This window comes from Oncorhynchus clarkii, chromosome 7 (assembly GCF_045791955.1).
Source record: "Oncorhynchus clarkii lewisi isolate Uvic-CL-2024 chromosome 7, UVic_Ocla_1.0, whole genome shotgun sequence".
Taxonomy (NCBI): Eukaryota; Metazoa; Chordata; class Actinopteri; order Salmoniformes; family Salmonidae; genus Oncorhynchus; species Oncorhynchus clarkii.
The window spans coordinates 54,670,191-54,694,758 of record NC_092153.1 but is presented as its reverse complement, the minus strand read 5'-3'; the positions used below and the strand labels follow the sequence as shown (position 1 = coordinate 54,694,758).

General features: G+C 42.6%; 1 long non-coding RNA gene across 1 annotated transcript; it reads right to left on the bottom strand.

Annotated features, from left to right (window-relative positions):
- Positions 1–9,438: 9,438 nt before the first annotated feature.
- Positions 9,439–10,870, bottom strand: LOC139414323 (uncharacterized). Its single transcript, XR_011634871.1, has 3 exons — positions 10,654–10,870; positions 10,410–10,482; positions 9,439–10,205 (listed from the first exon to the last, which is right to left on the bottom strand). It is a non-coding gene; the product is annotated as an uncharacterized lncRNA (long non-coding RNA).
- Positions 10,871–24,568: the final 13,698 nt, after the last annotated feature.

The window sequence follows — 24,568 nt, the reverse complement described above, 5'->3', positions numbered from 1 at the left end:
ACCGTAGATTGATGGCCGCATTCGCGCAGAACTGAAAGCACGTACCATCGCATATAATCATGGCAAGGCGAGTGGAAAAATGGCTGAATACAAACAGTGTAGTTATTCCCTTTGTAAGGCAATCAAACAAGCAAAGCGTCAGTATAGAGACAAAGTGGAGTCGCAATTCAACAGCTCAAACACGAGACGTACATGTACAGTTGAAGTGGGAAGTTTACATACACCTTAGCCAAATACATTTAAACTCAGTTTTTCACAATTCCTGACATTTAATCCCAGTAAATATTCAATTAGGATCACAACTTTATTTTAAGAATGTGAAATGTCAGAATAATAGTAGAGAATAATTTATTTCCGCTATTATTTCTTTCATCACATTCCCAGTGGGTCAGAAGTTTAAATACACTCAATAAGTATTTGGTAGCATTGCGTTCAGGTTTGTAGGCCTCCCTGCTCGCACACGCTTTTTCAGTTCTGCCCACAAATTTTCTATAGGATTGAGGTCAGAACTTTGTGACGGCCACTCCAATACCTTGACTTTGTTGTCCTTAAGCCATTTTGCCACAACTTTGGAAGTATGCTTGGGGTCAATGTCCATTTGGAAGACCCATTTGCGACCAAGCTTTAACTTCCTGACTGAGGTCTTGAGATGTTGCTTCAATATATCCACATAATGTTTCTGCCTCATGATACCATCTATTTTGTGAAGTGCACCAGTCCCTCCTGCAGCAAAGCATCCCCACAACATGATGCTGCCACACCCCGTGCTTCATGGTTGGGATGCTGTTCTTCGGCTTGCAAGCCTCCCCCTTTTTCCTCCAAAAATAACGATGGTCATTATGGACAAACAGTTCTATTTTTGTTTCATCAGACCAGAGGGCATTTCTCCAAAAATAATGATCTTTGCCCCCATGTGCAGTTGCAAACCGTAGTCTGGCTTTTTTTTATGGCGATTTGGAGCAGTGGCTTCATACTTGTTGAGTGACATTTCAGGTTACGACAATATAAGACTTGTTTTACTGTGGATATAGATACCTTTGTACCTCTTTCCTCCAGCATCTTCACAAGGTCCTTTGCTGTTGTTCTGGGATGGATTTGCGCTTTTTGCACCAAAGTACGTTCATCTCTAGGAGACAGAACGCGTCTCCTTCCTGATCGGTATGATGGCTGTGTGGTCCCATTGTGTTTATACTTGTGTCCTATTGTTTGTACAGATGAATGTGGTACTTTCAGGCATTTGGAAATTGCTCCTTAGGATGAACCAGACTTGTGGAGGTCTACAATTTTCTTTCTGAGGTCTTGGCTGATTTGTTTTGATTGAATCATTATGTCAAACAAAGAGGCACTGAGTTTGAAGGTAGGCCTTGAAATACATCGACAGGTACACCTCCAATTGACTCAGATTATGTCAATTAGCCTATCAGATGCTTCTAAAGCCATGACATCATTTTCTGGAATTTTCCGAACTGTTTAAAGGCATAGTCAACTTAGTGTATGTAAACTTCTGACCCACTGGAATTGTGATACAGTGAATTATAAGTGAAATAATCTGTCTGTAAACAATTGTTGGAGAAATGACTTGTGGCATGCACAAAGTAGATGTCCTAACCGACTTGCCAAAACTGTAGTTTGACAAGAAATGTGTGGAGTGGTTGAAAAATGAGTTTTAATGACTCCAACCTAATTGTATGTAATCTTCCTACTTCAACTGTATATACTGTATACTGTATACTGATTCCTTCACCATCTATTCCTTACTATCTATTGCATCTTAGCCGCTCTGTCTCTGCTCATCCATATATTTTATACTTATATATTCTTATCCCATTCCTTTACTAGATTGTGTGTATTAAGTTTTGTTGTGGAATTTGTTAGATATTAGGTTTTGTTGTGGAATTGTTAGATATTACCTGATAGATACTGATGCACTGTCGGATCTAGAAGCATACGCGTTTCGCTACACTCGCAATAACATCTGCTAACCATGTGTATGTGACCAATAAAATTTGATTTGATTTGGTTTGACAGCAGACCCAAAAACACACACACACACAACACACACACACACACACACACACACACACACACACACACACACACACGCACGCACACACAGCTGCTCAGCTGTGTCACAGCTGTATTACAGTATCAGAGCCAAACCCCAGAAAGTGGGCCCTGCATGCTACTGAAACCACACCCTATTAACCTCTGGTGCAGACATACACACACAAACACGCACACCTCCGCACACACACGTGCATATACGCACATGCACACACACACACACACACACCATTATCAACCCTACAGATCTCGTCCTAATGGGGAACACATGCACCCCTGGAACATTAATGTAATGTAGAGTTCAGTAATACCTCTGATTACTGGGTAAACTGATACAGTGTAATACATATCAGTTATCACATACATCTTGATTGTGGTTTGTTAACACAGATGGTATAGTGTGCAGATTATCACAGTGGTAATCTGAAAACCCTGATTGCCTGCTGTGCTGCTGCTCTCAATGTGTCCTTTACAGTTTTTCTGTTGGTTCTCTGTGGCTCTCTTGTCTCTCTTGGGCTGATTATATACTCTGGTCTCTGTTGTTCCATATAACACATGCATGGATAGGAGGGTTGAGTTCAGGCTTTCTGTCACACGTACTGAATCCCAAATGAACCCGTAGTTCCAGGGTTGCCTAATGCCTACCTCTGAGCACTCTCCCATCTCACTAGGAATTTGGAGGAGAGAGAGGGAAATGTGTGTCAGGCTTTCAGGTGCAAACAATACTGTTACCAGCCTATATAATGTATTGGGTATGTAGTGGGTATGTGTTAGACTTGCAGTGTGTGTGTGTGTATGTGTGTGTGTGTTATTATAGAATCACTAGCAGACCAAAATAATGATTTAAATACGCTCGCCTTTCCAACTGTGGTTTCTCCATTTCACTAACAAGGCTTCTCCCCATCACACACTTTCACAGACGTACTCCTTCCTCACAGACAAACTCCCCCCTCACAAGACCACTGTTACCACACAGAGTCGCAAGAGCATAAGTCAAATTAACTCTGATCAGCTGTAAACCTATCTCTGTTTTTACATATAGACAAGCGTACGCAAACATACTCGTGTGAGCGTGCACATACACAGGCACGTACACACACACAAGCACACACACTCACAGGGCTGAGCTGTCCCTCTCCATACCACCTCATTACTGTGCTCTGTCCTGGTCAGAGTCTGGCCCCGCTGGTTAACTCTAATTTCAGAACTGTTTGTGGTGTGTGGGTGTGTGTGTGTGTGTGTGTGTGTGTGTGTGTGTGTGTGTGTGTGTGTGTGTGTGTGTGTGTGTGTGTGTGTGTGTGTGTGTGTGTGTGACTCAAATTTCATGTTGGTTTTAATCCCGGGGTGTCAATCTTCATTCCAGGCTAACTTGTGTTGGACACGGCCCCCATCTCAGCACTCAGCTCTCTCAGTGCCGTGTGTGTGTGTGTGTGTGTGTGTGTGTGTGTGTGTGTGTGTGTGTGTGTGTGTGTAGTTGAGGCAGGGCAAAGGCAGAGGCAGCCCATGAACATTCCAGTGCTTCTCAGTGAGACTGGATAGATAATATAAGTCAGTCCCCAGTTCCCTACTAATACACACTCTTCACTCAATAATAACACACTTTACATCCTAACCCATAATGAATGGGGTGTTCCTCCCTCGCCACCATAAGACAGTAAAAAGTGATTTACTCTGCTCATTTGGGACAGTGAGAGAAACAAACGTATGGCCTCACTGGCTGTGTGTGCAATAAGATCTCACGGTTTTACCATTTTGACTTCAGATTCTGACATTTATCCACTTTTCTCCAAACGTCAAATTTCGAGGTGTCTATTACATTGTAACGTCTGTTGTCGGGAGAAGGAGAAGACCAAGGTGCAGCGTGGTAAGTACAGTGCCTTGCGAAAGTATTCGGCCCCCTTGAACTTTGCGACCTTTTGCCACATTTCAGGCTTCAAACATAAAGATATAAAACTGTATTTTTTTGTGAAGAATCAACAACAAGTGGGACACAATCATGAAGTGGAACAACATTTATTGGATATTTCAAACTGTTTTAACAAATCAAAAACTGAAAAATTGGGCGTGCAAAATTATTCAGCCCCTTTACTTTCAGTGCAGCAAACTCTCTCCACAAGTTCAGTGAGGATCTCTGAATGATCCAATGTTGACCTAAATGACTAATGATGATAAATACAATCCACCTGTGTGTAATCAAGTCTCCGTATAAATGCACCTGCACTGTGATAGTCTCAGAGGTCCGTTAAAAGCGCAGAGAGCATCATGAAGAGCAAGGAACACACCAGGTAGGTCCGAGATACTGTTGTGAAGAAGTTTAAAGCCGGATTTGGATACAAAAAGATTTCCCAAGCTTTAAACATCCCAAGGAGCACTGTGCAAGCGATAATATTGAAATGGAAGGAGTATCAGACCACTGCAAATCTACCAAGACCTGGCCGTCCCTCTAAACTTTCAGCTCATACAAGGAGAAGACTGATCAGCAGCCAAGAGGTCCATGATCACTCTGGATGAACTGCAGAGATCTACAGCTGAGGTGGGAGACTCTGTCCATAGGACAACAATCAGTCATATATTGCACAAATCTGGCCTTTATGGAAGAGTGGCAAGAAGAAAGCCATTTCTTAAAGATATCCATAAAAAGAGTCGTTTAAAGTTTGCCACAAGCCACCTGGGAGACACACCAAACATGTGGAAGAAGGTGCTCTGGTCAGATGAAACCAAAATTGAACTTTTTGGCAACAATGCAAAACGTTATGTTTGGCGTCAAAGCAACACAGCTGAACACACCATGCCCACTGTCAAACATGGTGGTGGCAGCATCATGGTTTGGGCCTGCTTTTCTTCAGCAGGGACAGGGAAGATGGTTAAAATTGATGGGAAGATGGATGGAGCCAAATACAGGACCATTCTGGAAGAAAACCTGATGGAGTCTGCAAAAGACTTGAGACTGGGACGGAGATTTGTCTTCCAACAAGACAATGATCCAAAACATAAAGCAAAATCTACAATGGAATGGTTCAAAAATAAACATATCCAGGTGTTAGAATGGCCAAGTCAAAGTCCAGACCTGAATCCAATCGAGAATCTGTGGAAAGAACTGAAAACTGCTGTTCACAAATGCTCTCCATCCAACCTCACTGAGCTCGAGCTGTTTTGCAAGGAGGAATGGGAAAAAATGTCAGTCTCTCGATGTGCAAAACTGATAGAGACATACCCCAAGCGACTTACAGCTGTAATCGCAGCAAAAGGTGGCGCTACAAAGTATTAACTTAAGGGGGCTGAATAATTTTGCACGCCCAATTTTTCAGTTTTTGATTTGTTAAAAAAGTTTGAAATATCCAATAAATGTCGTTCCACTTCATGATTGTGTCCCACTTGTTGTTGATTCTTCACAAACAAATACAGTTTTATATCTTTATGTTTGAAGCCTGAAATGTGGCAAAAAGGTCGCAAAGTTCAAGGCGGCCGAATACTTTCGCAAGGCACTGTATTCATAATACCTTTGAATCAATACGAATACTTGAACAAAAAACAACAAAATGACAAACGAACTGTTCTGCAAGGTGCAATACACAAAACAGAAAACAACTACCCACAAAACCCATGTGGGCAAGAGCTACCTAAGTATGGTTCTCAATCAGAGACAACGACAGACAGCTGTCCCTGATTGAGAACCATACCCGGCCAAAAACAAAGAAATACAAAAACATAGAAAAAAGAACATAGAACGCCCACCCTAGTCACCCTAGAATAAAAAGCCTCTCTATGGCCAGGGTGTGACATACATCCTGTCCACTGAGCACACACTGGTGGAATCAACATCATATCCACTTCATTTCAATGAAATTATGCTGAACCAACGTGGAATAGATGTTGAATGTCCCAGTGGGTGGGTTGCTCCTCCTGCTGTGGCTCCTCCTTAATTCATTCTGAATGGTTAACCCTTCCCTTATGTTCGATTCAGCCTACACTGACCCGTGCAGTAAGTAGCTTACAGTAAGTACATCAAAATCAGAAATATATTATTTTATCCTCTCAAAATGGGTTTTACAGTAGCTGAGAATGTTCTCTTTCATCATATTCCTTTTCCGCTGAGTTGATAGACCCAACTGTTCAAAATGTAGAAACAGTCGTAAATCAATCACATTGTGACATTTTATGACATTCATTACATATTTTGCCAAACTTCATATCACTGTCCCTCGGCATCTGAACATCACAGGGTATACATACTTAAGTCCTTGTGACCATCATGGGTAAATTGTTACGGCTCAGAAGAACATTTAAAAATAAAAATAAATGTGTTATACAAATTCGAGACCCAAAATAAAATGTTATTTGTCACAAGGGCCGAATACAACAGTGTAGACCTTACCGTGACATTCTTACTTACAAGCCCTTAACCAACAATGCAGTTTAAAAAATAGAGTTAAGACAAATATTTGCTAAATACACTAAAGTGAAAAATCAAATCAAAAAGTAACACAAGAAAATTACATAACAATAACAAGGCTATATACAGGGGGTACCGGTAATCAAATCAAATCAAAATCACTGGGGGTACCGGTACAGAGTCAAAGTGCCGGAGTACAGGTTAGTCAAGGTAATTTGTAATATATGCATATATAATAAACAGCGAGTAGCAACAGTGTAAAAACAGTCCGGGTGGCCATTTGATTAAATGTTCAGCAGTCTTATGGCTTCGGGGTAGAAGCTGTTAATGAGCCTTTTGGTCCTAGACTTGACGCTCCGGTACCGCTTCCCGTGGGGTAACAGAGAGAACAGTTTATGACTTGGGTGACTGGAGTATTTGACAGTGTTTGGGGCCTTCCTCTGACACCGCCTAGAATATAGGTCCTGGATGTCAGGAAGCTTGTCACCAGTGATGTACTGGACCGTACGCACAACCCTCTGTAGCATTTTATTGTGCCCTCTTCATGACTGTCTTGGTGTGCTTGGACCATGTTAGTTTGTTGGTGATGTGGACACCAAGGAGTTTGAAGCTCTCTACCTGCTCCACTTTAGCCTCGCTGAAGTGTAAAGTGGTGTGCTTGGCCTACCGTTTCCTATAGTCCACAATCAGCTCCTTTGTCTTGCTCACATTAAAGGAGAGGTTGTTGTCCTGACACCACACTACCAGGTCTCTGACCTCCTCCCTATAGGCTGTCTCATCGTTGTCAGTGACACTGTTGTGTTGTCAACAAACTTAATGATGGTGTTGAATTTGTGCTTGGCCACTAAGCACGCACCCCTGAGGGGCCCCAGTGTTGAGGATCAGCGTGGCAGATGTGTTATTGCCTACCCTTACAGCCTGGAGGGCGGCCCGTCAGGAAGTCCAGGATCCAATTGCAAAGGGAGGTGTTTAGTCCCAGGTGTTTAGTCCTTAGCTTAATGATCGCTGCAGCTGTACATAGTCCATCTGTAAATAGCCCACCCAATCTACCTACCTCATCCCCATACTGTTTTTATTTACTTTTCTGCTATTTTGCACACCAGTATCTCTACTTGCACATCATCATCTGCTCATTTATCACTCCAGTGCTAATCTGCTAAATTGTAATTCTTTGCTACCGTGGCCTATTTATTGCCTAGCTCCTCATGCCTTTTGCGCACACTGTATATAGACTTTATTTTTTCCTACCGTGTCATTGACTTGTTTATTGTGTTATTGGCTTGTTTATTGTTTATTCCATGCTATGCCATGTGTAACTCTGTGTTGTTGTCTGTGTCACACTGCTTTGCTTTATCTTGGCCAGGTCGCAGTTGTAAATTAGAACTTGTTCTCAACTATCCTACCTGGTTAAATAAAGGTGAAAGGGGGGGGGGGGCAGTATTGAGTAGCTTGGATGAATAAGGACATAAATTATGAACTTTAGCGAACAAATCAAACATTTTTTGTGGAACTGGGATTCCTGGGAGTGCATTCTGATGAAGATCATCAAAGGTAAGTGAATATTTATAATGCTATTTCTGACTAATGTTGACTACACAACATGGCGCATATCACTTTGGCTGTTTTGGTCTCTGAGCGCCGTACTCAGATTATTGCATGGTGTGCTTTTTCCGTAAAGTAAAAAAAAAATCTTACACAGTGGTTGCATTAAGGAGAAGTTTATCTAAAGTTCCATGTATAATTGTTGTATCTTTTATCAATGTTTATTATGAGTATTTCTGTGAATTGATGTGGCTCTCAGCAAAATCACCGCATGTTTTGGAACTACTGAACATAACACGCCAATGTAAAATGAGATTTTTGGATATAAATATACACTTTATCGAACAAAACATACATGTATTGTGTAACATGAAGTCCTATGACTGTTATCTGATGAAGATCATCAAAGGTTAGTGATTCATTTTATCTATATTTCTGCTTTTTGTGACTCCTCTCTTTGGCTGGAAAAATGGCTGTGTTTTTCTGTGACTTGGTGGTGACCCAACATAATCGTTTGTGGTGCTTTCGCTGTAAAGCCTTTTTGAAATCAGACACTGTGGCTGGATTAACGAGAATTTAAAATGGTGTAAAATACTTGTATGCTTGAGGAATTGTAAGGTACCCGGCGTCACGGCTTCATTGCTCCAGACCACCACAAGGGGGAGTTAGAGCACTCATTATGCATTTGGGTCCCAAGGTTTTTATATGACCAATCAAATCCAGTGGTTCCATTGAAAAATTTGACGCAAGCTACCCGTCCCTGGTGACTTTCTTCAGCAAAGACGTTACGGTGGAAGTAAATGTAAGTTATTATAATGTCATAATGATTCAAGCAAAAAAAAAATACAATTGAGAAGAACATGTTAGTTAATGTAGAGACAAACGATTGTGCATATTTTTATGTCATAAAGTTCATTTACAAAAATAGCTATTTAGCAAGTTAGCTGACTAGCTAACATTAGCCAACTAGCTAGCTGGTGTTATGACATGAGTATGACATTGTAATTTGTGATGTTTAATGTTTTAGGGACTCCTCAGAAAAACAGCAAACCAGGCTGTCATCTTGGGAAACAGTGGATGTAAAGAATCTAGCTAGCTAAAGCATTTATTGCAAACTGAATGTACAATTGTGTAAGCTTGCCTTGCTGTGCAATGCAGCTGAAGTAACATAGCTAGCTAACTATTTAATTGCTTATTGTGTCGTGGAAAAATAACTGTATGCCTATGGATGTGTAGCTAGTTACAGTATGTTGCCGATTTGTGTATGGACCCTAAAACATTCTGAAATAATATTCATACCAATCTATGAACCTCAGCTATCATTGCTGTTGTATCAACTTCAAGTCTGAATGGCATTAATGAAGCCTATGGATAGAGTAGAATATAATAACTTTATTGTGTCAAGGATGTAGGTACTGTAGTTATTACCACGCATGAGATCCCCACATTTTAGCCTGTACATTGAATATATTCACTGATCATGTACTCTTCCTTGGCAAATAAAGGTGCGGTTCAGGTATGAATCTCTGTGAGACATTATTTTTCAGTCATATCCAATATCAGGTGTATCCAACTCCATTATTTGAATGATGCTGTGCATGTACGTATTACAATTATACACTTCACTTTACCACTCCTGCTCCTGGGACATCAATGATTACACATTGTAACTATGCAATAGACTAGAAACATGATTTAAGTAAAGGCTGATTTGTATTTCATATATACAGAAAAAAACTATACATATCTAAATCCCTTCATCTGCGTTAATCTGAGGACACAGGATAGTATTTCAATTAGATACTTAATTTCAACCAGTGGAGAATGTGAAACACTTTATTGAAAGAAGTTCATTATCCATGGGTTATAAATACATAATACATGCATTATAATTATGATAATTGTAATATTATGTTATAAATACAAATTCAATCTGTGCTTCAATGCACATATAGTGTGCATTATAAAACGAGGAAGAAAGATGAGGTGGGGAGAGAGATGTAGAAGACAGAAAGGGAAAGAGGTAAGAACAGAAGCAGACAGCATATGATTAACGAATTACAGTGCTACCCTAATATTCTCTCAGTTCATCACAATTACAATATCTCCTAACCAGCCTTGGTCCCCAAGTTGGCCCAAAAGTTATCTTAAGAGCGGGTGAGGTGGCTATGACGGGACTGGCTTCCTCCCTCACATCAAAACATACCTGCAAACGAGACAGATGAATAGAGAGAGAGCATGATTAAGCCGTTTTTTTAATTTTCTAATACGGTCAGTGATCATAATCATCAGGAAGTGAAATGCAAAACTGACCTTGGATCATTAACTCTGGGACTACTACATCTCCATCTGTATTTCAATGTAAAGCATCTCTTCAAAAATACTTCCTGTTGACCCAACCACCTCTCACCTATGATCATGCTGTGCCCTCTGTGTCAGCCAGTTCAAATGGGGGAGGGGTTCACCAACACAGCTGATATAACCTAGAGGATTAAGGGAGATGGGGGAGAGGGATGAAGTGAAGGAGAGAGACTGTCATTGTGTGTGTGTGGTCTCACCTGGTGTCTACACTAAGTGGCTACATAGTACTTTATGCTGAAAAACAGACACATGAGGACAAACAATAGAAGATAATGTCATTATAAGACAAATACCACTTGAAGCTTGCTGATGACTTGATCAATTGAATCAGCTGTGTAGTGCTAAGGCGGAAACAAAAATGTGCACAGGTGTTTGAAGCATTCTAATATGCCACAACTTGTGAGGTGTCAGGCTCGCCATTTATGTCGTGGAAATATTGAATCAAATATTTCACAGATAACGGAACTTGTAAATTCAATTATACTTTACTACAAAAGTAACAGAAGAAGAGCAATTCCATGGAAGAACAGATCTATCCAGTCTCAGTACTCTGCTTTTATACAGTTTTACCCTTCCATAACAGTCACTCCACTTTATGTAAATTATTAATACATTTTAGCCTTGGCCACCCTAATCTTGTTTTCTTGCTTAGTTTCCATTCTCTTACTGGCTCAGACATTAGGGCATAGATTCTATTGGTGGCGTGACACACAGACATGCACACTCCTACTGCAGGTCTAATGGTGCCTATAACTGATTATCTAATGTTCCTGTCCAAAGGTCTTCACAAGTTCATGGCGATGTTGTCTATGTATGAATAACCCATGTGCATGTCCAGTAGCCTTCTGTCACGACTTCTGCAGAAGTCGATGCCTCTCCTTGTTCGGGCGGTGTTCGGCAGTCGACGTCGCCGGTCTTCTAGCCATCGCCGATACATTTTTCATTTTCCATTTGTTTTGTCTCGTTTTTCCACATACATTTCCCAATTACTGGTCATGTATTTAATCCTCTGTTTCCCCCATGTCTTTGTGTGTGATTGTTTTTTGTTCATGTTGGTACATTTCCGTCTGGTTTTGTCCGGGTGCTTTTTTCACCCGTGTTTTGTGGCAACCGTTATTGTTCGCTCATTGGTACTGTTACTAGTGCTATTTTGCTATTACAATGTAAAGTACATTGTTCACTCATCTCTGCTCTCCTGCGCCTGACTTCATACACCAGCTACACCCACCGCCTGACAGAATCACACACCACTATCGTCATGAAGTCAGCAAGACCAGGTACCCCTGTTATTGGGGTCGAGGAGCGCGTCCAGGACCAAGAGGCGATGCTCCATCATCTCGGCGCCACCATCGATCGCGTCCTACAGACTATGGATCGCTGGCAGAGAAAGTGAGGTCCTCCAGTGCCTCTGCCAGAGCAACCAAGGTCTCCACTACTTGCCCCTCTTTCAACTGGTCCCAGTGGGATTCGTCTGGCCCTACCTAGGGAGTGTGGTGGGACGGCTGCACAATGTCAGGGTTTCCTATTACAACTGGAGCTCTACCTAGCAACCGTTCACCCGGCGCCTTCGGACAGAGAGAGGGTGTCCGCCCTCGTCTCATGCCTCTCAGGGAGAGCCCTGGAGTGGGCCAACGCCATGTGGGGAGAAGGAAAGGCTACGCTGGACCACTTCGCCGCTTCCGGGCAGACTTCGACCATCCGGTGAATGTCTCGTTCATCTGAGGCAGGGGACGAGGAGGGCCCAGGAGTTCGCTCTGGACTTCCAGACCCTGGACGCTGGCGTGGGATGGAACAACAGGGCCCTGATCAACCACTATCGTTGCAGTTTGCGCGAGGACGTCCATCGGGAGTTGGCCTGCTGGGACACCACCCTCACTTTCGATTAGCTGGTGGACCTGTCCATTCGGTTGGATAACCTGCTGGCTACCCGCGGACATCCAGATCGGGGTCTGTCCGTTCCATCCCCCAGCACCACCGCTCCGACGCCCATGGAGCAGGGTTTTGCTGCGCTTAGGGAGACCGGAGGAGGTTCTGTTTCATGCACTATCTGTGGCCGCAGAGGGCACACTGCCGGTCGGTGCTGGGGAGGTTCCTCTGGGAGTCGAGGCAGCAGGCAGGGAAGTCTCGCGTTACCCCAGGTGAACCGGCACCATGCTCACCCAGAGCTCTCTGTTGCTCACATTTTGAACGTTACTTTTCCTGAGTTTTCCCCGCATCCCCAGCACGAGGAGCTCGTCGATTCCGGCGCAGCTGGGAATTTCATTGACAGATCATTTGCCCATAGATTAGGGATCCCCATTGTTCCAGTGGATATGCCCTTCCCAGTTCGAGCCCTAGACAGTCGACCATTAGGGTCCGGGTTGATTAGGGAGGTCACCGCGCCCTTCTTCACGAAACTAGATCTCAGGATCGCGTACAACCTGGTGCGTATCCGGTAGGGAGACGAGTGGAAGACAGTGTTCAGTACCACCTCAGGCATCGTCCCCGGTAGGGAGACGAGTGGAAGACAGTGTTCAGTACCACCTCAGCATTATGAGTACCTCGTCATGCAATACGGGTTGATGAATGCTCCATCAGTTTTGCAAGCCTTTGTAGACAAGATTTTCAGGGACCTGCACGGGCAGGGTGTAGTGGTGTATATTGATGACATTCTGATATACTCCGCTACATGTGCCAAGCATGTGTCCCTGGTGAGCAGGGTGCTTGGACGATTATTGTACGTCAAGGCTGAGAAATGCCTGTTCTTCCAGCAGGCCGTCTCCTTCCTGGGGTACTGCATTCCCACATCAAGGGTGGAGATGGAAAGTGACCGCATTTCAGTCGTGCGTAATTGGCCTACTCCCACCACGGTAAAGGAGGTGCAGCGGTTTTTAGGGTTTGCCAATTACTACCGGAGGTTTATCCAGGGTTTTGGCCAGGTGGCGGCTCCCTTTATATTCCCTCCTTACTCTATGTTTTGTAGTGTTTTGCTTAGTATCACTAGGATTCCATTCAGTGACAGTTATCTGTTGAATCAACCTAACCCTTGCACAAAGGCCTGTCCATCCTTTTGGTAATGTTGCCCTTAATCTTTACCCTCCACATACCCAGAAGAAATGTGCCACTACCACAGTCTGTTGTTCATATGGTGCAATTAATGTTAGTACTAGAGTTTGATTTGGACAATTATCGTGAGTAATTACTTTTCCCACCCAACTTCCGGCTGCTTGATACGTAGCCCTTTTGGAGTGTCTGCGTTCCAATTGGCATCTGTAGTTAAGTGCCATGTGGTCTCACGTGCCTTTAAACTTCCCCATCGGATGCTGTCCTTCTGTGCTGTTAAAACATTCATATGGTTGTTTTATAATCTATTCAATATTCATATGGGGCCTCTAACTTCTGTGCTTCCACCTGTACATCCAATTCTTGACACCATTTTCCCCAGCCGGTTGTAAAATCTTTGATAGGATGGATTATCCAAATATGACAAACATTGAGCTGGACAATGCCTTTCTGATCTTCTCAAATAACAAAAGTTTTTAGTCAGCACAGTCCTCATAATCATAAGGATTATTTACCACCACTAATTATTTCAGTGGAGAGGGCGCACACAATAAGCAATTTGCTGCATGTATCTCAGTTAGTTGTGTCACATACTCTTTTAACTCTGTTTGCAGTTGTTCTAACGAGGGACCTCTGTAGGACCCTCCTAGAGTTGGCACAGGCATGGGTCGACCGTAATCATTTCAAGCGGTGTTAGGTAACGTGCTTCTATTAGTTTCCATTGACAGCTCATTAAAGCAAGCGGTAGTGCATCTCCTTTAACTTATTGGTGACAGGGGGCAGTATTTTCAGTTCCGGATGAAATGCATGCCCAAGTTCAACTGCCTGCTACTCATTCCCAGAAGATAAGATATGCATATTATTAGAAAACACTCTGAAGTTTCTAAAACTGTTTGAATCATGTCTGTGAGTATAACAGAACATATTTAGCAGGCGAAACCCAGAGGACAAACCATTCAGATTTTTTTTTTGAGGTCACTCTCTTTTCAATGGGATTTCATTGGGAATCCACCTTCTTGCAGTTCCTATCGCTTCCACTGGATGTCAACAGTCTTTAGAAATTGGTTGAGGTTATTCCTTTGTGTAATGAAGAAGTACGGCCATCATGAACGAGGGTCACTTGAAGTGTACTGTTAGATAGAGGCGCGTGACCAGAAAGCTAGCTTCAGTTTGTTTTCTTCCTGTATTGAACACAGATCATCCCGTCTACAATTGTATCGATTATTTACGTTAAAAAATACCTAAAGTTGTAGTACAAAAGTAGTTTGAAATGTTTTGGCAAAGTTTACAGGTAACTTTTGAGATATTTTGTAGTCACGTTGAGCAAGTTGGAACCAGTGTTTTTCTGCATCAAACGCGCCAAATAAATGGACATTTTGGATATATATCGACGGAATTAATCGAACAAAAGGACCATTTGTGATGTTTATGGGACATATTGGAGTGCCAACAAAATAAGCTTGTCAAAGGTTAGGCATATTTCTGCGTTTTGTGTCATGCCTGGCGGGTTGAATTACGATTTTCATGTGTTTGTTTGATGGGGTGCAGTCCTCAGATAATAGCATGGTTTGCTTTCGCCGTAAAGCCTTTTTGAAATCTGACACTGTGGCTGGATTAACAAGAAGTTCATCATTAAACCAATGTATTTGTAATTGCCAGGGGAAATGCAGAGCGCCAGATTCAAATAAAATGCTATAAAATTCAAACTTTCATTAAATCACACATGTAAGATACTCAATTAAAGCTACACTCGTTGTGAATCCAGCCAACATGTCAGATTTTAAAAATGCTTTTCGGCGAAAGCATAAGAAGCTATTATCTGATAGCCTGCAACATCTGCACCAGCAGTGGACAAAGGAGCTAGCATATTACAACCCTGCAGGCGCTACACAAAACGCTGAAATAAAATATAAAACATGCATTACCTTTGACGAGCTTCTTTTGTTGGCACTCCAATATGTCCCATAAACATCACAATTGGTCCTTTTGTTCGATTAGTTCTGTCAATATATATCCAAAATGTCCATTTATAAAGCGCTTTTGATCCAGAAAAAAACAGCTTACAAAAACGCAACATCGCTACAAAATATTTCAAAAGTTGCCTATAAACTTTCCCAAAATATTTCAAACTACTTTTGTGATACAACGTTAGGTATTTTTAAACGTTAATAATCAATCAAATTGTAGACAGGGCAATCTGTATTCAATACAGGAAAGAAAACAAACTAGCGCTGCTTTTCACGTCTTGCGCAACTCACAAAAGTGTCCCCAGTTCCGAGTTGGTCTACTTCTTCATTGCACAAAGGAATAACCTCAACCAAATTCCAAAGACTGTGGAAGCGGCAGGAACTGAAAATAGGTTCCCATGAAATATCCCATGGCAAAGACAATAAGAGAGGGGAAGAAAAAAATTCAGAACAGTTAGTCATTGGGGTTTTGCCTGCTACATAAGTTCTGTTTTACTCACAGACATGATTCAAACAGTTTTAGAAACTTCAGAGTGTTTTCTATCCAAATCTATGAATAATATGCATGTCTTATATTCTTGGCATGAGTAGCAGGAAGTTGAAATTGGGCACGCTATTTATCCAAAAGTGAAAATTCTGCCCCCTAGCTTCAAGAGGTTAACATTGCCACATTCAGAAACTACTCTCACCTACAATAACGACATACTTTGCACATGAACCGTGCCCACTTTGAGCAAGAAATCATGAATGTATTTACGTGAAATGCCTGGGTTTGACAGGGATCTCTCGGGGGCATGGAGCAGCCTTGGAAAGGGGGTTGGGCATTTTCGCGGCACACTTCTAAGGCTCTGATTGTCCAAAATGGTTCCAACAACTCTTCTACTGTTATCCTTCTTCGTAGTTGTCCATGATCCAGTGACTTGTCGTGTAGTCCTGAACAGAACTACAGAGTTGATTTTCCTTCCATTCGCTCTTGAAGATGCTTCTTTGAAGATAAGCTAGCCAGCCTATCTTCAGTGGGGTGATGAGATTAGCGTAATATGATGGTTTGAGCAGAGCAACAGAATGGTCCTACTAAAATTCGATTTTGAAGATACTTTACTTAGAACAGCTAATCAGCTGTTCCAGTGATTGTCCGGGAGGTGGTTTTATTGTCTCCACCTCATGTTGAGATTCAAAGTTCAAGTTCTGGCTCCATGTGTTTTTTTCTTAACCCATCATTTATACCTTTTTCCCGACAGGGGCAATTCCGGCAGGCTGGCACGCTCCCTGACCTCACTCCAGGGCGGTGATTACTCACTGTGCAAAGTTATGGAATACAATTTTCTCTCATAACTTCTCAAATCACATTCCTCTCTTAATAAAAACTCTTTCATAATTTACCATATTACATGCATTACCCATTGTATGGAAACTTCATCCATGTAGTGGGTATACTTTCCAAGTTACAGTATTTCCTTTATAACATTTTTAATGACATTACAAAATAACAAACAACATTACATTAGTGTTCTATTGATTGCCTCTGACCATTCCCCATGTTCTATATTATAAATATTGTTCCAGTATTTGCTTTTGAACGTGTTATAGTTTCAGAGGAAAAAGGCCTGTTGAGACAAAGCACATTCCTTTGGTAAATTTTGGGAGCACAGGCCTGGATCTTCTCTCTTGATTTATAACAGGACGTGAGTTGTTATTAATCCCCACTAGTTTTTTCCTTTCCCGAGTGAAAGTTATTCCTTGCAATCCTGATCTGACCTATTTGGATTCTCGTGGACAGTCATGACAATATTGTGAATTACCCTTAGTTGGTGGTTGGAGTGTGTGTGTGTGTGTGTGTGTGTGTGTGTGTGTGTGTGTGTGTGTGTGTGTGTGTGTGTGTGTGTGTGTGTGTGTGTGTGTGTGCGTGTGTGTGTGTGTGTGTGTGTGTTGAGGGGGCTGGTAGGGTCTGTAGGTCATGGTCTGAGCCCTGTCTCAACAACACAGCGTCTGTGCCTCCACCTTCAATACATAGAGCCATGCATTCATACTTGCCACCCATCCATCAGTCCTCTCAATCCTAGTCAGTCAGGCTATTACACTGGAACGTGTGTGTGTGTGTGTGTGTGTGTGTGTGTGTGTGTGTGTGTGTGTGTGTGTGTGTGTGTGTGTGTGTGTGTGTGTGTGTGTGTGTGTGTGTGTGTGTGTGTGTGTGTGTGTGTGTGTGTGTGTGTGTGTGTGTGTGTGTGCATGCATGACTATTGGAAATGTTACAGTCCCAAGACAATAGCATTCCACTTGAAAAACATATTAGAGTGTTGGATTATTGTAGTCCTGAACTGTTTGTGAGCAATATGGAGGACAGTTTGTTCTATGTCACTGTCTCAAGTTAGAACACTGCATCCTAAGAGCCTCAAAAGGGCTTTGTGTAGCTGCTGGAGTTTAGAACCCTTATCCACATTTAGAACCCTTATCCACTGCACTTCACACATTATTTTATTTATATAAACTTTATTTAACCAGGTAGGCTAGTTGAAAACAAGTTCTCATTTATAACTGCGACCTGGTCAAGATAAAGCGAAGCAGTTCGACACAAACAACAACACAGAGTTACACATGGAACAAACAAACATACAGTCAATAATACAGTAGAAAAAGTATATATACAGTGTGTGCAAATGAGGTAAGATAAGGGAGGTAAAATAAAATAGGCCATAGTGGCAAGGTAATTACGACATTGAAATTTAACACTGGAGTGATAGATGTGCAGAAGATGAATGTGCAAGTAGAGATACTGGGGTGCAAAGGAGCAAAATAAACAAATAAATACAGTATGGGGATGAGGTAGTTGGGTGGGTGATTTACAGATGGGCTATGTACAGGTGCAACGATCTGTGAGCTTCTCTGACAGCTGGTGCTTGAAGTTAGTGGGGGAGATAAGAGTCTCCAGCTCCAGTGATTTTTGCAATTCGTTCCAGTCATTGGCAGCAAAGAACTGGAAGGAAAGGCGGCCAAAGGAGGAATTGGCTTTGGGGGTAACCAGTGAAATATACCTACTGGGGCGTGTGCTGCGGGTGGATGCTACTATGGTGACCAGTGAGCTGAGATAAGGCGGGGCATAATCTAGCAAAGACTTATAGATGACCTGGAGCCAGTGGGTCTGGCGACGAGTATGAAGCGAGGGCCAGCCAACGAGAGTGTACAGGTTGAAGTGGTGGGTAGTATATGGGGCTTTGGTGACAAAACAGATGACATTGTGATAGACTGCATCCAATTTGTTGAGAAGAGTGTTGGAGGCTATTTTGTAAATGACATCGCCTAAGTCGAGGATCGGTAGGATTGTCAGTTTTATGAGGGTCTGTTTGGCAGCATGAGTGAAGGATGCTTTGTTGCGAAATAGGAAGCCGATTCTAGATTTCATTTTAATGTGGGTCTGGAATGTGGGTCTGGAAGGAGAGTTTACAGTCTAACCACACACCTAGGTATTTGTAGTTGTCAAAACCGTCCAGAGTAGTGATGCTGGACGGGCGGGCAGGTGCGGGCAGCGATCGGTTGAAGAGCATGCATTTAGTTTTACTTGCATTTAAGAGCAGTTGGAGGCCACATAAGGATAGTTGTATGGCATTGAAGCTCATCTGGAGGTTAGTTAGTACAGTGTCCAAAGAAGGGCCAGAAGTATACAGAATGGTGTCGTCTGCGAAGAGGTGGATCAGAGAATCACCAGCAGCAAGAGCAACATCATTGATGTATACAGAGAAGAGAGTCAGCCCGAGAATTGAACCCTGTGGCACCCCCATAGAGACTGCTAGAGGTCCGGACAACAGGCCCTCTGATTTGACATACTGAACTCTATCAGAGAAGTAGTTGGTGAACCAGGCATGGCAGTCATTTGAGAAACCAAGGCTGTTGAGTCTGCCAATAAGAATGTGGTGATTGACAGAGTCAAAAGCCTTGGCCAGGTTGATGAACATGGCTGCACAGTATTGTCTCTTATCGATAGCAGTTATGATATCGTTTAGGACCTTGAGCATGGCTGAGGTGCACCCATGACCAGCTCAGAAACCAGATTGCATAGTGGAGAAGATATGGTGGGATTCGAAATGGTCGGTGATCTGTTTGTTAATTTGGCTTTCGAAGACCTTAGAAAGGCAGGGTAGGATAGATTTAGGTCTGTAGCAGTTTGGGTCTAGAGTGACTCCCCCTTTGAAGAGGGGGATGACCGTGGCAGCTTTCCAATCTTTGGGGATCTCAGATGACATGAAAGAGAGGTTGAACAGGCTAGTAATAGGGGTTGCAACAATTTCAGCAGATAATTGTAGAGGGTTCAGATTGTCTAGCCCGGCTGATTTGTAGGGGTCCAGATTTTGCAGCCCTTTCAGAACATCAGCTGTCTGGATTTGGGTGAAGGAGAAATGAGGGAGGCTTGGGCGAGTTGCTGTGGGGGGTGCAGGGCAGTTGACTGTGGTAGGGGTAGCCAGGTGGAAAGCATGGCCAGCCGTAGAAAAATGCTTATTGAAATTCTCAATTATTGTGGATTTATCAGTGGTGACAATGTTTCCTAGCCTCAGTACAGTGGGCAGCTGGGAGGAGGTGCTCTTATTCTCCATGGACTTTACAGTGTCCCATAACTTTTTTGAGTTACAGAATGCAAATTTCTGTTTGAAAAAGCTAGCCTTCGCTTTCCTAACTTCCCTGAAAAGTTGCATATCATGGGGGCTATTCGATGCTAATGCAGTACGCCACAGGATGTTTTTGCGCTGGTCATGGCAGTCAGGTCTGGAGTGAACCAAGGGCTATATCTGTTCCTGGTTCTAAATTTTTTGAAAGGGGCCTGCTTGTTTAAGATGGTGAGTAAGGCAATTTTAAAGAATAACCAGTTATCCTCTACTGACGGGATGAGGTCAATTAGAAGGCCTGCTCTCTGAAGTGTATTAGGGAGCATTTGACAGTGATGAGGGGTGGTCGTTTTACCGCAGACCCATTACGGATGCAGGCAATGAGGCAGTGATCGCTGAGATCTTGGTTGAAGACAGCAGAGGTGTATTTAGAGGGCAAGAGGTGCCCGTGTTTACGGATTTGGGGTTGTACCTGGAAGGTTCATTGATAATTTGTGTGTGTTTGAGGGCATCAAGCTTAGATTGTAGAATGGCCGGGGTGTTAAGCATGTCCCAGTTTAGGTCACCTCAGCAGCACGAGCTCTGAAGATAGATGGGGGTAATCAATTCACATGTGGTGTCCAGGGCACAGCTGGGGGCTGAGGGTGGTTTATAGCAAGCGGCAACGGTGAGAGACTTGTTTCTGGAATGGTGGGTTTCTAGAAGTAGAAGCTCGAATTGTTTGGGCACAGACCTGGATATTATGACAGAACTCGGCAGGCTATCTCTGCATTAGATTGCCATTCCGCCCCCTCTGGCAGTTTTATCTAGTCGGAAAATGTTATAGTTTGAGATGGAAATTTCAGGGTTTTTGGTGGCCTTCCTAAGCCAGGATTCAGACAAGGCTGGGACATCCGGGTTGGCAGAGTGTGCTAAAGCAGTGAATAAAACAAACTTGGGGAGGAGGCTTCTAATGTTAACATGCATGAAACCAAGGCTTTTACAGTTACAGAAGTCAACAAATGAGAGCACTTGGGGAATGGGAGTGGGAGTGGAGCTAGGCACTGCAGAGCCTGGATTAACCTCTATATCACCAGAGGAACAGAGGAGGAGTAGGATAAGGGTACGGCTAAAGGCTATTAGAACTGGTCGTCTAGCACGTTCAGAACAGAGAGTTAAAGGAGCAGGTTTTTAGAATATATTCAAGGCATAATGTACAAACAAAGGTATGGTAGGATGTGAATACAGTGGATGTAAACCTAGGCATAGAGTGACGATGAGAGAGATATTGTCCCTAGAAACATAATTTTAACCAGGTGATGCCACCGCATGTGTGGGAGGTGGAACTGAAGTGTTAGCTAAGGCATATTGAGCAAGGCAAGAGGCTCTACAGTGAAATAAGACAATAATCACTAACCAACAGCAATGGACAATGCATATTGACATTAGGGAGAGTCATGCGTAGCCGAGTGATCATAGGGGTCCAGTGAGTAGTTAAGCTGGCTGGAGACATAGCGGGCCGGGGCTAGCAAGCTAGCAGAAGGGCCTTAGAGGGACATCGCGATGGAGGGGCCTGTTGGAAAAAGAACCCTCGGGCAGATTACGTCGGTAGTCCAGTCGTGATGGATTAGCAAGGCTTCATGTATTAATGCTCAACACTCTCTCCATCACCTGCAATTGCCTAGTCCCAGGCAAACACACAAGTGCACGCATGCACACACGCACACCACCAACAACAACAACAACTCTTCGTTAGCACAATGGAGCAATGTTTAAAGTCCTCTAGTTTGTTGGCCATGCAGGGAAATGATTCCCCACCACTCTAAATCTCCTCACAGTGTTTGTGTAGGCAGGCATGTGGTGATGTGTGTGTGTGAATTAGTATGTGTGAAGTGAAGAGACTCACTTCATTAGTTTAATTCTGTCAGACACCAGCTTCTGTGTACAAACCTTCCCAAACAAAAGACCATACACTACTCTCGCCCATACACACACTCCCCGCTGGGCACAACTGGTTAAAAGCAACGTTGTTTCAAAGTAATTTGTCAACATATTGTGACGTGGATTTTTTGTGGAAAATACATTGGATTTGAAAAAAGTAATCAACTGTTGTTTTGAGGGTAAAATTTCAACCACAGGATTTTGTCATCATGGTAACCAATTTTCAACATTGACAAACCTTGAATAAAATATGTTAAATACAGTTGAAGTCAAAAGTTTACATACACCTTAGCCAAATAAACTCAGTTTTTCACAATTCCTGACATTTTATCCAAGTAACAATTCCCTGTCTGTAACGATTTTCGTTGGTGAAAGGAGAAGAGGACCAAAGTGCAGCGTGGTATGTATCCATAATACTTTTAATCAAGACTGAATACACGAACAAAAACAACAAAACGATAAACAAACAATTCTGACAGGTGCAACAAACACTAACCAGAAAATAACTACCCACACCCATAGTGGGAAAACAGGCCTAGTATGGTTCTCAATCAGAGACAACGATCGACAGCTGCCTCTGATTGGGAACCATGCCAGGCCACACACAGAAATAAAAAACCTAGAATCCTAGAACGCTCTGACCAAACTAAAACAGCAGAGGGAACACCCCCCTATCCACATCGATGGAACAGTAGTGGAGAGGGTAGCAAGTTTTAAGTTCCTCGGCATACACATCACAGACAAACTGAATTGGTCCACTCACACAGACAGCATCGTGAAGAAGGCGCAGCAGCGCCTCTTCAACCTCAGGAGGCTGAAGAAATTCGGCTTGTCACCAAAAGCACTCACAAACTTCTACAGATGCACAATCGAGAGCATCCTGGCGGGCTGTATCACCGCCTGGTATGGCAACTGCACCGCCCTCAACCGTAAGGCTCTCCAGAGGGTAGTGAGGTCTGCACAACGCATCACCGGGGGCAAACTACCTGCCCTCCAGGACACCTACACCACCCGATGTCACAGGAAGGCCATAAAGATCATCAAGGACATCAACCACCCGAGCCACTGCCTGTTCACCCCGCTATCATCCAGAAGGCGAGGTCAGTACAGGTGCATCAAAGCTGGGACCGAGAGACTGAAAAACAGCTTCTATCTCAAGGCCATCAGACTGTTAAACAGCCACCACTAACACTGAGTGGCTGCTGCCAACACACTGACACTGACTCAACTCCAGCCACTTTAATAATGGGAATTGATGGGAAATGATGTAAATATATCACTAGCCACTTTAAACAATGCTACCTTATATAAATGTTACTTACCCTACATTATTCATCTCATACGCATACGTATATACTGTACTCTATATCATCGACGGTATCCTTATGTAATACATGTATCACTAGCCACTTTATACTATACTATGCCACTTTGTTTACATACTCATCTCATTTGTACATACTGTACCTGATACCATCTACTGTATCTTGCCTATGCTGCTCTGTACCATCACTCATTCATATATCCTTATGTACATATTCTTTATCCCCTTACACTGTGTACAAGACAGTAGTTTTGGAATTGTTAGTTAGATTACTTGTTATTACTGCATTGTCGGAACTAGAAGCACAAGCATTTCGCTACACTCGCATTAACATCTGCTAACCATGTGTATGTGACAAATAAAATTTGATTTGATTTGATTTGATTTGATTTGATTTGATTTGAAAACAGAGACATAAGAAAGGAACTAAGGTCAGGACGTGACACTGTCTTAGGTCAGTTAGGATCACCACTTTATTTTAGGAATGTGAAATGTCAGAATAATAGTAGAGAGAATGATATATTTAAGTTTTTATTTCTTTCATCACATTCCCAGTGGGTCTGAAGTTTACATACACTCAATTAGTATTTGGTAGCATTGCCTTTAAATTGTTTAACTTGGGTCAAACCCTCCAAAAAGTACGATCTTTGTCCCCGTGTGCAGCTTTTAATGGCGGTTTTGGAGCAGTGGCTTCTTCCTCGCTGAGCAGCCTTTCAGGTTATGTCGATATAGGACTCGTTTTACTGTGGCTATCGATACTTTTGTACCTGTTTCCTCCAGAATCTTCACAGGGTCCTTTGCTGTTGTTCTGGGATTGATTTGCACTTTTCGCACCAAAGTACGTTCATCTCTAGGAGACAGAACGCGTCTCCTTCCTTTCGCAGGTGTTTCACTCAGTGGGATCTTTTTATTAGTTAGGCTATACTATTTAAATATTAATTACTGTACTGTTTGGTAGAGCATGTAAGACAAAACAACATTAACGTGTTTGTTCTATCAGATGAAGCATAGTGATAACACATTAAGTAGTTGTATAAATGCAAAATATCCCATATCCCAATATCCCATTTGAAATGTTATGTGCTTTTAAAATGGTTGAAAGCACAGTGAGGACATTTAGGTGACAACTACACCAACAATCATTAGTCTCTTTTAGGGATAAACATTAGCTAGCCCCTAAAGTTGCACCTAGAGTTGTGTTTCTGTAATCTCAACTAGTACAGTAAAACTTTGGGTCCATACTTACGAACTCTTGCTCGAAAATGCTATTTGTTAGCTTTTCCCATGAGATAACGTGGCACACATAGCCACTATGCTAACACGACCAGCTGACCGGCATGATTATTTCCTATTACAAATT